The following is a 12294-nucleotide window of genomic DNA, read 5'->3' as shown; positions in this document are numbered from 1 at the left end:
TAATGTTATATGGGCCTAAAACAACTTGAGATTAAATAAATATATTATAGATAAAATTAGGAGAGCGCTAGGGTGCTTAGAACGGTTATGAACATTCAAATCAAAATCATTGATTCATATGAAAAATAAACAGTATATAACCGTAGTATACAGGCCCGTATACAGGCCATGACTTCATTATTAATAAATAAATAATAATAATGAATAATCATAGGCATAATAAGTGTATAGTCCAAGGATCGAGTTATATAATACAAAGACAATTACTGAATTGTTGTGGGTTTCAGTGACAGGATCTCTGGATACAAAATAAAATAAAGAAAAAGCTAAATCAAAACGATAAATTAAAACAGCCTGAACACTTAGCAGAGCTTTTGGAAAACACTACCCCTTCATCAGTGCAAGTGAGAGTACGTAGACAAAACTTTATAATACGTAGAGTAGGGGGTGCATTGTCACGGGGTACTGAAAATTTTTAATAAGCTAAAATATTCTGTATCCCGGAAAAGAAGCGAGAGTTAGTGATGCATAAAATTCGTTGAATAAACATAAAGTAGGCGGAGCATGCAACGTATTACTGTTGTAATTCAATAGGGGGTACACTCAGTTACGGGGGTACCTAAAATTTTAGAACACCGTAATATGAAAAACAAAATTCTAGGTCTGTGCGCGATCGACGTTCCGATAACTATATTTAGAATGTTAACGATCTTTTGTTGTCGGCATAGTTTCTGGTTCGACTGGACGTTTTATTTTTAGAAGTTGGCCTAAGCCTATTTACTACTACTAGTTCATTGTGGTTCACCGTGTGGTGCCATCATGTATCTACCGTGGGAAATTTCAATTTATTTATATATTCGCCGTCAGTCGAGTAGATAAAAAACACCCCGAAGAAAACGATTACGATAAATAATAAATGCTTCAGAGTAATTTACAACTTGGTCCTCCGTCAGTTAAAATTGACTCATTACTTTTGCACACTTGTTACCTCATAAAAAACATTGTAGGGTTGTCTACGAAATGCATTTTTTTTTACCTTTATGAAGCCCTTTTTGGGGGGGGGGGAGGGTCGCTGACCACCACTCATGACATGCTGGTGACATCCTTGTGTATACAACAGGGAAAATTTGAAAACTTTGTTTAGCAAAATTGCTAATCAAACTGATTTTTTAGTCAAGAAACATAGTTTTGTATTGTATTTTTTGCTACACAATTGTAGAAATGTGTAGCAAAAAGGTTGTTTTGTATAGCTTTTTGCTATGCTACCATGGCGAAATTATTCCCTGTACAACACAGAGCTTGAGCTGATATGGTCAACATGTTGATAACTACCACAAGTAGTTTGTGTCTAAATTCATTTCCATGATTGGTTCATGACGTATATTTTATATAAGGAAAATGTTACAAGTCAGTCAATAACATTGATGACTGTCATTTCCCTCAGATGTACATTGATGTTCTTATTCAATGGAGTAACATGGGAAATTAATTTTCAAATTATTTCCATATCACGTTCTAAACATATCATCACATATTTTGATCAGTTGAATGGTTGTATCTTTGAGAAAACGCAAACAAAACTTGGTGTCAAAATAGCATCAGACTTACGGTATGTTGGGATGATCATATCAACAAAATTGTTAATAAATCCCAGAGGCGGATCCAGCCTTGACAAATAGGGAGGGGAAAAAGGGGTTTGTGACAGAGTTTGAACAACGGCCTCAGCAACTGGTGGTGGAGAAGTGGCAAAAGGCCTTCAGTGTTCTACCATGTTTTAGGCTGTTTTATTTAAAAGTGGTTAGGTTTTATCAATTTGTTTAAATGTTATGGTACATTTTAGAAGTGGACAATTAAATTGTTTGTATGGGCCCACCATTTCAAACTGCTGTGTGAAATCTGTTCTTTCATATATATATAACAAAAATACAAAAGCTGATGAGTTAAATTATGTGCCTTTAAAAAGTAATCTATTTTTAAAAGAGAGAAAAATAGGCAATATTTGAATGAATATGAATGATAATGTAGAACTTAATCATCTGAAAGATTATAATTATTTAAAATCAATTTAGTATAGAGCTGAATAATAGTGTGTGTTGTACTATTTCACATAAACCATCATACTTATTTTCATGTTGCAATAGTGTCTGATAGAGTAGGGATGTGGAGTAGGGATAGAGTATACGATGTTTGATTATGTGTAGATGTGTGACTTGTTCTATTATTCAAATGATGTTCCGCACAAGGAGATAAAGATAGTAGTTGGGTGTAATGATTTTGTATATCAATTAATTATCCTAGACTTTATATTATGCGTTAAATATTATTTTATATGTATTTTTTAAATATTTATTGTCATGATTATAATATTAATAAAAAGATATTTGTTAGTATAAATTGAAAAAAATAAAATATAGATATAAGGAAGAAAAGCAAAGAGATTATGGAGCGGCTATTCCTAAATATATAATACTAAGTATCGTAAGTTTAAATTTATAAATTTTAGGTGATCTTGTCAAAGGTCAAGCGCCTTCAGCCTGCCACGTTTCGATATTCAATATTGAACTTGACCTGACGTGGTTCCACAATATCTTTATATGAAAATGGTAGAGTGGATAGAAACATAAATTAATTTAAATTTTAAATGTTGACCTTAAACTGGTTTTAAACGGAATCGGTTAATGTCTTATCATTGTATGTATGATTTGGTTTAAATTATGTTCGATAAAAGTGCGTAGAATGAAATGCTCGCGTTACGATGTACGCGTGTAATGCTGTTGATATCGTATAATAAATAAAGGAGAAAAATATAAAAGGTATGATGGTAGAAAAATAAAAAAGTAGTTTAGGATGTAGAAATAGGAAAAGTTAGTGCAATTTCTTGATTATAATCACAATAATGTTAAGCTTCAATTAAATTAAATTTTTTTCTCATAACTGTTTACCAAAAAAAAAATACACCAGAGGAAAGCCAAAAATCTAGGAGGGCAGAGGACGATAAACAAGTTTTGTTTTGTTATGTGGCCTTTTACTAATTTAATAATTTAATAGGCTTGGATTTGGTTCCTAAACCAAAAGATTTCCAATTATAACAATGGTTTCAACTAACATTTAACACAAGGCTGTAGGAGCAACTCAAATAATTTTAACTATGATATGCTGATTGGTTAAATTTAAACAACCTAGGATCTTAAAAAAATACAGAACAATATACAGTACCACCAACAATATGTATAAAATGTGTGTGTATATGTAATACATATTTTGTCATAATATCTTAATTTAAATTAGATATGACAAATTTTATTTTCATTTTTTTAAAGAAGAAATGAAAATTGAAACTGCTTTAATTTCAGCCCTAATTCTATCAAAAGTACCGGGTAATCCTCACAACCTTTCATTTCAGCCCTTCTATCTAAAGTACTGGGTAATCCTCACAACCTTTCATTTCAGCCCTTCTATCAAAAGTACCGGGTAATCCTCACAACCTTTCATTTCAGCCCTTCTATCAAAAGTACAGGGTAATCCTCACAACCTTTCATTTCAGCATAGATATATCATTTATTTTAATCTAGAAATATCAAATTATAAAGAGCAAAGGAATCAAGATGAAGGTTGATGATAGACGTGTATTCATATTCACAACTTATTTTTTTTAAATGTACATTTTTTTTTGTTTTAAACTTATATCAACAATTGTTAGTGCTGTTATCTAACCTGCCTAATACTAAAATACAGTTAAATATTCAAAAGAAGTTTATGCTATGAAATGTGTTATGAGTATTCTATTGAACGTTATCAATTTATAAAAACATACTGACTATAATACCATTTAACTTTAAAAAATTTGATGATTGAGGTGTATGCTATCAGCAATGTATATGAAACTGAAAATAGAATCATTTCAGCTATTTTTATTTTTATTTTATTTAATCGAAACCAATGTTTGTGTTTTTATATTTTGTTATTTATAAGGGGTCTCATGTGGATAGAAATGCTTGCCACCTGTTCATCACTTTTTTTTTTTGCTGCCTTGTGCCTTGCATTTTTCTTTTAGTGATAAAGTTTAATAAATGAAAAGTATATATTTCTACTACTCTATGTTAATAAAAGTTTGTTTAGTTATTTGTCCAACAGATGAATAATTATATCATTGTTCAGATTCTCAAATTAATTACAATTACAGGGGATTGAGTTACCAAGCCATTATTAAAATCCGGTATTAGCCAATCAAATTGTCTAAGCAAATTGTACTGAAAGACTAATGTACTAAATTATATTGACAAACCATCTAACATACAGCTAAGATAAGATATAAACACACAATATACTTTTTAACACTAAAACTGCTTAAGAGATGAAACATTATTATATTGAGAAAAAAAATATGATTCTTTTAACAATCAGTGTGAATGTTATCTGCAAATATGCAACGAGAGAACACTTATAGCAGATACTAAAAACAAATTAGTATTGATGCACTTTAATTAGTGTCATGTAATTTAAGGTTGTATTATCAAATTCATTACAAAGGAAAACAAATTGATGTATACCTGGTTCTGGATGTTGACAGCATTGTTGCTAGCCATGAATTGGCAAATTTCTTCAGCAGTTTTTTCCTCTGTAATCTAATGAAATAAAACATATAGATCAATATGCATTCAGTTACATTTTTCATTAAAATACATATACTTAGTAAACATAGACAACAACATACTGTAGATTCCATGTTTATAAGTTTTTTTTTTCTTCTTGTCTTAAATTTTGTTTTTACATTAATTTTGTACACATATTTTTATAGAAATTAATTTTTTTTAATATGATGTTGAAATAGATTAAATATATAATCCAATGTCTCCTCTATCAACAATTTCTTCAACTAATGCTTTCTCTATCAAATAATGTTATAACATGATGTTGAAATAGAGTAAATATAAAATCCAATGTACAAGTACTACATACACTTACAGTGGTAATGCTAAAATAAAATAAATCCAAAATATGCAACGTTTCCTCTTCAGAAGTTGAATGCAAGTGGTTGTTGTACAGAAGACCAAACACTTTTATATCATTATTTATATAATGATAACCAGTGCAATTCAATGGATTCTATACAAATTACAACATAGCGTGACTTAGTGTTTGCTTTGTTTTTATCATATAGTTGATTAGAACTACAAACCAACGTGAATTACCATTTTAGGTAAAGCAAACAAGGTGTATCAAGGTACGCCAGGTAAACCCTAATAATGACTGATTAAGGTCTTGTAAAAATACAATTATATATTTTTACTTGGAATTAGACAAAATACTCTAATACAACATTAAATGAGACGAGGTTCATACAATGAATCATTAAAATAAACATTATTAATGATATTAGTAATTACAGGAACTGGAATATTTCCATACTTAGTTTTACAAAAGGGTACATTTAAGAGATTATTGTTTCTTAAACTAAGATAATGGTTACAACATGGAGGCAGCGGCACAAACAATTTTGACTGCACTGAGAAGAAAAGCACAACAATCTAACTACTCTGGCTTCAGCAATAGTGAAGACAATTATTGGTCAGATATAATAATAAATTAGCTTGTTTTAAAATAAAAATACGGAGTTGAGATTTAAATAAAAACTTCTAATAAGACATTCTGACAAAAGATTTAATATTATTTTTAAAACAACAATTTTGGGTTTAAATAATAACAAAGTAAATTATATACTATTTTGTACTTTGGTTAATAATAATATTTTAACAAAATTGTATAAAGACAGAAGACAAACTGAAAAAAAGTGTACTGTGAATTTCAGAGTGTTAAAAAAAGTATATAAATAAACCTACTATATTTAATGCTACAATAGTGCAACAAAGCCTGGTTTAATATTTGCTATAAGTTGATCAGATATGATATTACTAAGGGGAATAACAGGGTGACAAACAAACAGTAAACTAAGGCAAAGGTTATTAGATTAATGTAGTCTAAGTTCAAACAACAGGCAGGGACAACAGATGAACCAAACAAAAAGTTACTTTACATCATGTTTGACACAGTTTATTAAAATAGATAGACTAACCAACATAATATAAGAGTTAAAAACAATACTGTATTTGATACACTTTATTAAATAGAAAGCCACAGATAAACCAACATGATATAACAGGTATAAAACAATACTGTATTACACTTTATTAAATAGAAAGCCACAGATAAACCAACATGATATAACAGGTATAAAACAATACTGTATTACACTTTATTAAATAGAAAGCCACAGATAAACCAACATGATATAACAGGTATAAAACAATACTGTATTTGATACACTTTATTAAATAGAAAGGCACAGATAAACCAACATGATATAACAGGTATAAAACAATACTGTATTTGATACACTTTATTAAATAGAAAGCCATAGATAAACCAACATGATATAACAGGTATAAAACAATACTGTATTTGATACACTTTATTAAATAGAAAGCCATAGATAAACCAACATGATATAACAGGTATAAAACAATACTGTATTTGATACACTTTATTAAATAGAAAGCCACAGATAAACCAACATGATATAACAGGTATAAAACAATACTGTATTACACTTTATTAAATAGAAAGCCACAGATAAACCAACATGATATAACAGGTATAAAACAATACTGTATTTGATACACTTTATTAAATAGAAAGGCACAGATAAACCAACATGATATAACAGGTATAAAACAATACTGTATTTGATACACTTTATTAAATAGAAAGCCATAGATAAACCAACATGATATAACAGGTATAAAACAATACTGTATTTGATACACTTTATTAAATAGAAAGCCATAGATAAACCAACATGATATAACAGGTATAAAACAATACTGTATTTGATACACTTTATTAAATAGAAAGCCACAGATAAACCAACATGATATAACAGGTATGAAACAATACTGTATTACACTTTATTAAATAGAAAGGCACACATAAACCAACATGATATAACAGGTATAAAACAATACTGTATTACACTTTATTAAATAGAAAGCCATAGATAAACCAACATGATATAACAGGTATAAAACAATACTGTATTTGATACACTTTATTAAATAGAAAGCCACAGATAAACCAACATGATATAACAGGTATGAAACAATACTGTATTACACTTTATTAAATAGAAAGCCATAGATAAACCAACATGATATAACAGGTAAAAAACAATACTGTATTTGATACACTTTATTAAATAGAAAGCCACAGATAAACCAACATGATATAACAGGTATAAAACAATACTGTATTTGATACACTTTATTAAATAGAAAGCCACAGATAAACCAACATGATATAACAGGTATAAAACAATACTGTATTACACTTTATTAAACAGAAAGCCACAGATAAACCAACATGATATAACAGGTATAAAACAATACTGTATTACACTTTATTAAACAGAAAGCCACAGATAAACCAACATGATATAACAAACAGGTATAAAACAATACTGTATTTGATACACTTTATTAAATAGAAAGCCACAGATAAACCAACATGATATAACAGGTATGAACAATACTGTATTACACTTGATTAAATAGAAAGCCACAGATAAACCAACATGATATAACAGGTATAAAACAATACTGTAGAATGTATTTGATACTTTATTAGTTAGAAAGGAACAAATAAATTCACTAAAAAATGTATAAGAAGTTTAGAAGTTTAAAAGTTTAATGTACATTTAATGTTGTTTTAATTTGTTCATTTAATTACTTTTGTTGTTTTTGTATATTCTTTTTGGATGCACTGTGTGACACCAGTACCACTGATATTAAAGTATCATTTTCAATAAAGACAAGAAACAACTGGGTAAAATATACAACTTAACTCTTTACTGTACAAAATGTTTAACATACTAATAGAATGTACAGACAAGCAGGTAAACCAACATGACAAACACCTACAACACAAATACTCTATAATGAACATTTTACTTTTAAAGACATGAAATAGTGAAGACCAATACTGGACAAGAATTGTTAAACAGCTACTACAACACAAATACTCTATAATGAACATTTTACTTTTAAAGACATGAAATGAAGACCAATACTAGACATGAATTGTTAAACAGCTACAACACAAATACTCTATAATGAACATTTTACTTTAAAGATATGAAATGAAGACCAATACTAGACATGAATTGTTAAACAGCTACAACACAAATACTCTATAATGAACATTTTACTTTTAAAGATATGAAATGAAGACCAATACTGGACAAGAATTGTTAAACAGCTACAACACAAATACTCTATAATGAACATTTTACTTTTAAAGATATGAAATGAAGACCAATACTGGACAAGAATTGTTAAACAGCTACAACACAAATACTCTATAATGAACATTTTACTTTTAAAGATATGAAATGAAGACCAATACTGGACAAGAATTGTTAAACAGCTACAACACAAATACTCTATAATGAACATTTTACTTTTAAAGATATGAAATGAAGACCAATACTGGACAAGAATTGTTAAACAGCTACAACACAAATACTCTATAATGAACATTTTACTTTTAAAGATATGAAATGAAGACCAATACTGGACAAGAATTGTTAAACAGCTACAACACAAATACTCTATAATGAACATTTTACTTTTAAAGATATGAAATGAAGACCAATACTGGACAAGAATTGTTAAACAGCTACAACACAAATACTCTATAATGAACATTTTACTTTTAAAGATATGAAATGAAGACCAATACTGGACAAGAATTGTTAAACAGCTACAACACAAATACTCTATAATGAACATTTTACTTTTAAAGATATGCAATAATGAAGACCAATACTGGACAAGAATTGTTAAACAGCTACAACACAAATACTCTATAATGAACATTTTACTTTTAAAGATATGAAATGAAGACCAATACTGGACAAGAATTGTTAAACAGCTACAACACAAATACTCTATAATGAACATTTTACTTTTAAAGATATGAAATGAAGACCAATACTGGACAAGAATTGTTAAACAGCTACAACACAAATACTCTACAGTGAACATTTTACTTTTAAAGATATGAAATGAAGACCAATACTAGACAAGAATTGTTAAACAGCTACAACACAAATACTCTACAGTAAACATTTTACTTTTTAAAGATAGAAAATAATGAAGACCAATACTGGACAAGAATTGTTATAAATTGTCTGCGTCAATCAAGTATTCAAAGTCACATGATTTAATGTTTGCTTTGATTTTATCATTGCCCTACAATTTCAAATGTAATATTGGTTAAAGACAAGGTAAAATAAATAGAAAATCCAAAGGTCATAATATAAGGTAATGTCAATGTAAAATGAATTTTATCTTATTTGTATCATGTTTGTTTCTTGTTATCCTGAATTGTTAATTTTGTATAGATTTTTCAATTTATTCCATTTCAACTATTTTTTACTATTGTGAAACTTTACTTCCAATTCTGCGGTGTGCTATAATGACATTTTAATAAAAGCATCTTATACTACAGATGCATATTGATTTTTCTTTTTGATCATGTCACATGGTGAATAAATTAATCAATTAAAATGTTTATTTATTTATGTACTATATTTTACTCATCACTTAACTTAACTGCAAAATGAATTTAATGATTTTATGGGATTGTAGTCACATGACAGCAAAGCTCAAATTGTGCAAATTACATAATAGTCAATTGTTTACAAGTCTGTATTGAAGGAAGTTCAATAACATTGGACTTTGTGTCATACAATAGCTACACTCACTTACACCCTCCAAAATAAATATGAACAGTACAAGTTTTCCTTATCAAAATAAAAGTAATCTTTTAAAATGTTTGACCAATTAACAATACAATTCTTAAAAACGTCCTCTATAGGCCAAAGCACAAAATAATGAAACGTTTTCGTCTTTTATACATTATCAATCAAAGAACAGATTTCCCCACTTTCTGTATCCCTTTGTCTTCCTTTTCTCACTTTTTTAATGTCATTCCAGCCATTTGGAACAATCTCTCAATTCAAATTCGTAACTCTCCATTGTTATTAAATCAATTTAAATTTGCAACCTATCAATTTCTTTCAGCAAAACTGTAAATAACAATTGAATTGAAAAACTTCCGTCTAATTTAGACATGTGGATAAGCTTTAAGAACCCTTTGTACAATTTAAGTAAAACAGTATTAGATTAGGCTCAACACTGTAGGAAGAGAATCCATAAAAAGTATTGTATTGATTACAAATATAGAACAGCAAAGATAACAAATAAGCTAACATTGGTGGCATTATTTATAAGAAAGAAGTGATCTCAAATATTGGGACACTGTTGGCAGTATTTGTAATCTAAGTTTAAATTTATTGATTTAATTTATTTCATTAAGTGAATTTTATTACATTAATTTGTTTCTCTTCACAAAGTGCATTTTATCCTTTCATTTACAGTGAAAGAGGAAAAATCTATAATATGATAAAGTTACAAATTTAAACTGTTTATGATCATTAATGATGTATAAAAAAAAGGTAATGTATACAAATGATCATGTTTGGATAACAAACAATCACAACAAATATGACACAATTACTGTATTGACTTATTGACAATGTTAATAAACATTTATATAAAATTTGACAAATTCTATACATGTTGAGTGTTTTTAATAATTTTTTTATTTTTTGGGATTTAAAAGTTGAAAGTGCCATGGTTTTCTAGATATAGAATAAAAGAGAAAAACAAATATTATTGAAATCAGTCCAGATGACATGATCAAACCCCAATAAGCTGACAAAGGCTATGAAAATATGTGAGGATTTAATCACCCTTTATATGATATATTAAAATGAGATAAAAGACTGAATTCACTAAGATTGTACAATGGTCAGGTGACAAGATATTTAAAATCATTTTGTATCATCAATTCATATTCCATCAGACTGTTGAATGATGTACAAACTTTTTATGTTGTTTTTCTTGATTTACAGTTTTTATTTTTTTTAAAAACCATATTTAATGAGGGTGATCCATCCAGCAATTGCTGATCATTAGGGACCCTCAGAGCTAGGTTCACAAGACAAACATATACACAAGATGCTCAACATAAAAAGTCTTATTACAAGTCTTTGGGAGTGGAGGAGTTGTAATTGTGTCCTTAGAAAAATAGAAATGTGAGTGTGTGTGTACCTGGTATGCTTTGCCATTCTGCCTGTGATGTTGATTTGATTTAATAGCTAATTTGGACAGAGAGTAAAGTATTACAATTAGCTTTCTTAACAAGAGCTAACTATTCTGTGCCACCATTCATTAACGCTGTGAATTTAATCAATTTTGATACAAAGATATTTAATTGACACTAACCAATGAATTTACTTCCTTTATTTATAATATAAATATTATACGCCGTGGTTAGGCTTCCGGCACCGGAACTCAACTGCCCACCGTTAGGGAATCCGACACGCTATTGCACATGCCCAGAGCTCTGGGAAGTGAATTATAGCTTGCACTAATAATAGTGCCACACCACGGAGAGTCGGAGTGTTATAGGGATTTACTGTAGCCTAGATGGTCGTTGCGCGAGCGAGAGAGCGATGGATGAAACTTGGCCTATGCCATACATGAATTAATAATTAAAATATGACTACGCCACGCGTTAAAATAATTATAATGATATTAATAAGTATCAGTATCTATCTAAGAATCGTAATGCTGTTTTTAGCGTTGCGACCCTGACTTCCCGAACAGTTTTTTCACATCCACGCGGTGGCTGCCGTCAACAAATCAACTTGTGATTGCATGTTGTATATGTACAGTATAATGCGTTATGAAAAATCAAAAACTAGTCATGTATTTATATAATTCATAATGATATGAATTTTATATATGAATGAAGCAACCACTTTTGGTGGTTGCTTCATCCATCGCTGTTGATAAGTATAGAGTCGCCGATTACCTCGCTCTGGGCATGCGCAATAGCGTGTCGGAATCCTTAACGCTGGGCAGTTGAGTTCCGGTGCCGGAATCCTAACCACGGCGAATATTATATGGTTAACCCCAGGCCTAAAACCATCTTGAAACCTTTAACCTTTTTCCGTAATTCCAGTATGAAAACTGCTATTATGATGATCCTAGTAGGCTATGCCTAAACAGTATCTAGCTAGCTATAAGCCTAACTTGTACTAAGCCTGGGCCAGCCTTACCTGTTCCTCCTCCTATCTATTACTCTGTAGCACCCTTTTTGTCTAGTATA

This window comes from Antedon mediterranea, chromosome 3, assembly GCF_964355755.1.
Source record: "Antedon mediterranea chromosome 3, ecAntMedi1.1, whole genome shotgun sequence".
Classification (NCBI taxonomy): Eukaryota; Metazoa; Echinodermata; class Crinoidea; order Comatulida; family Antedonidae; genus Antedon; species Antedon mediterranea.
This window is presented reverse-complemented; position numbering follows the sequence as displayed.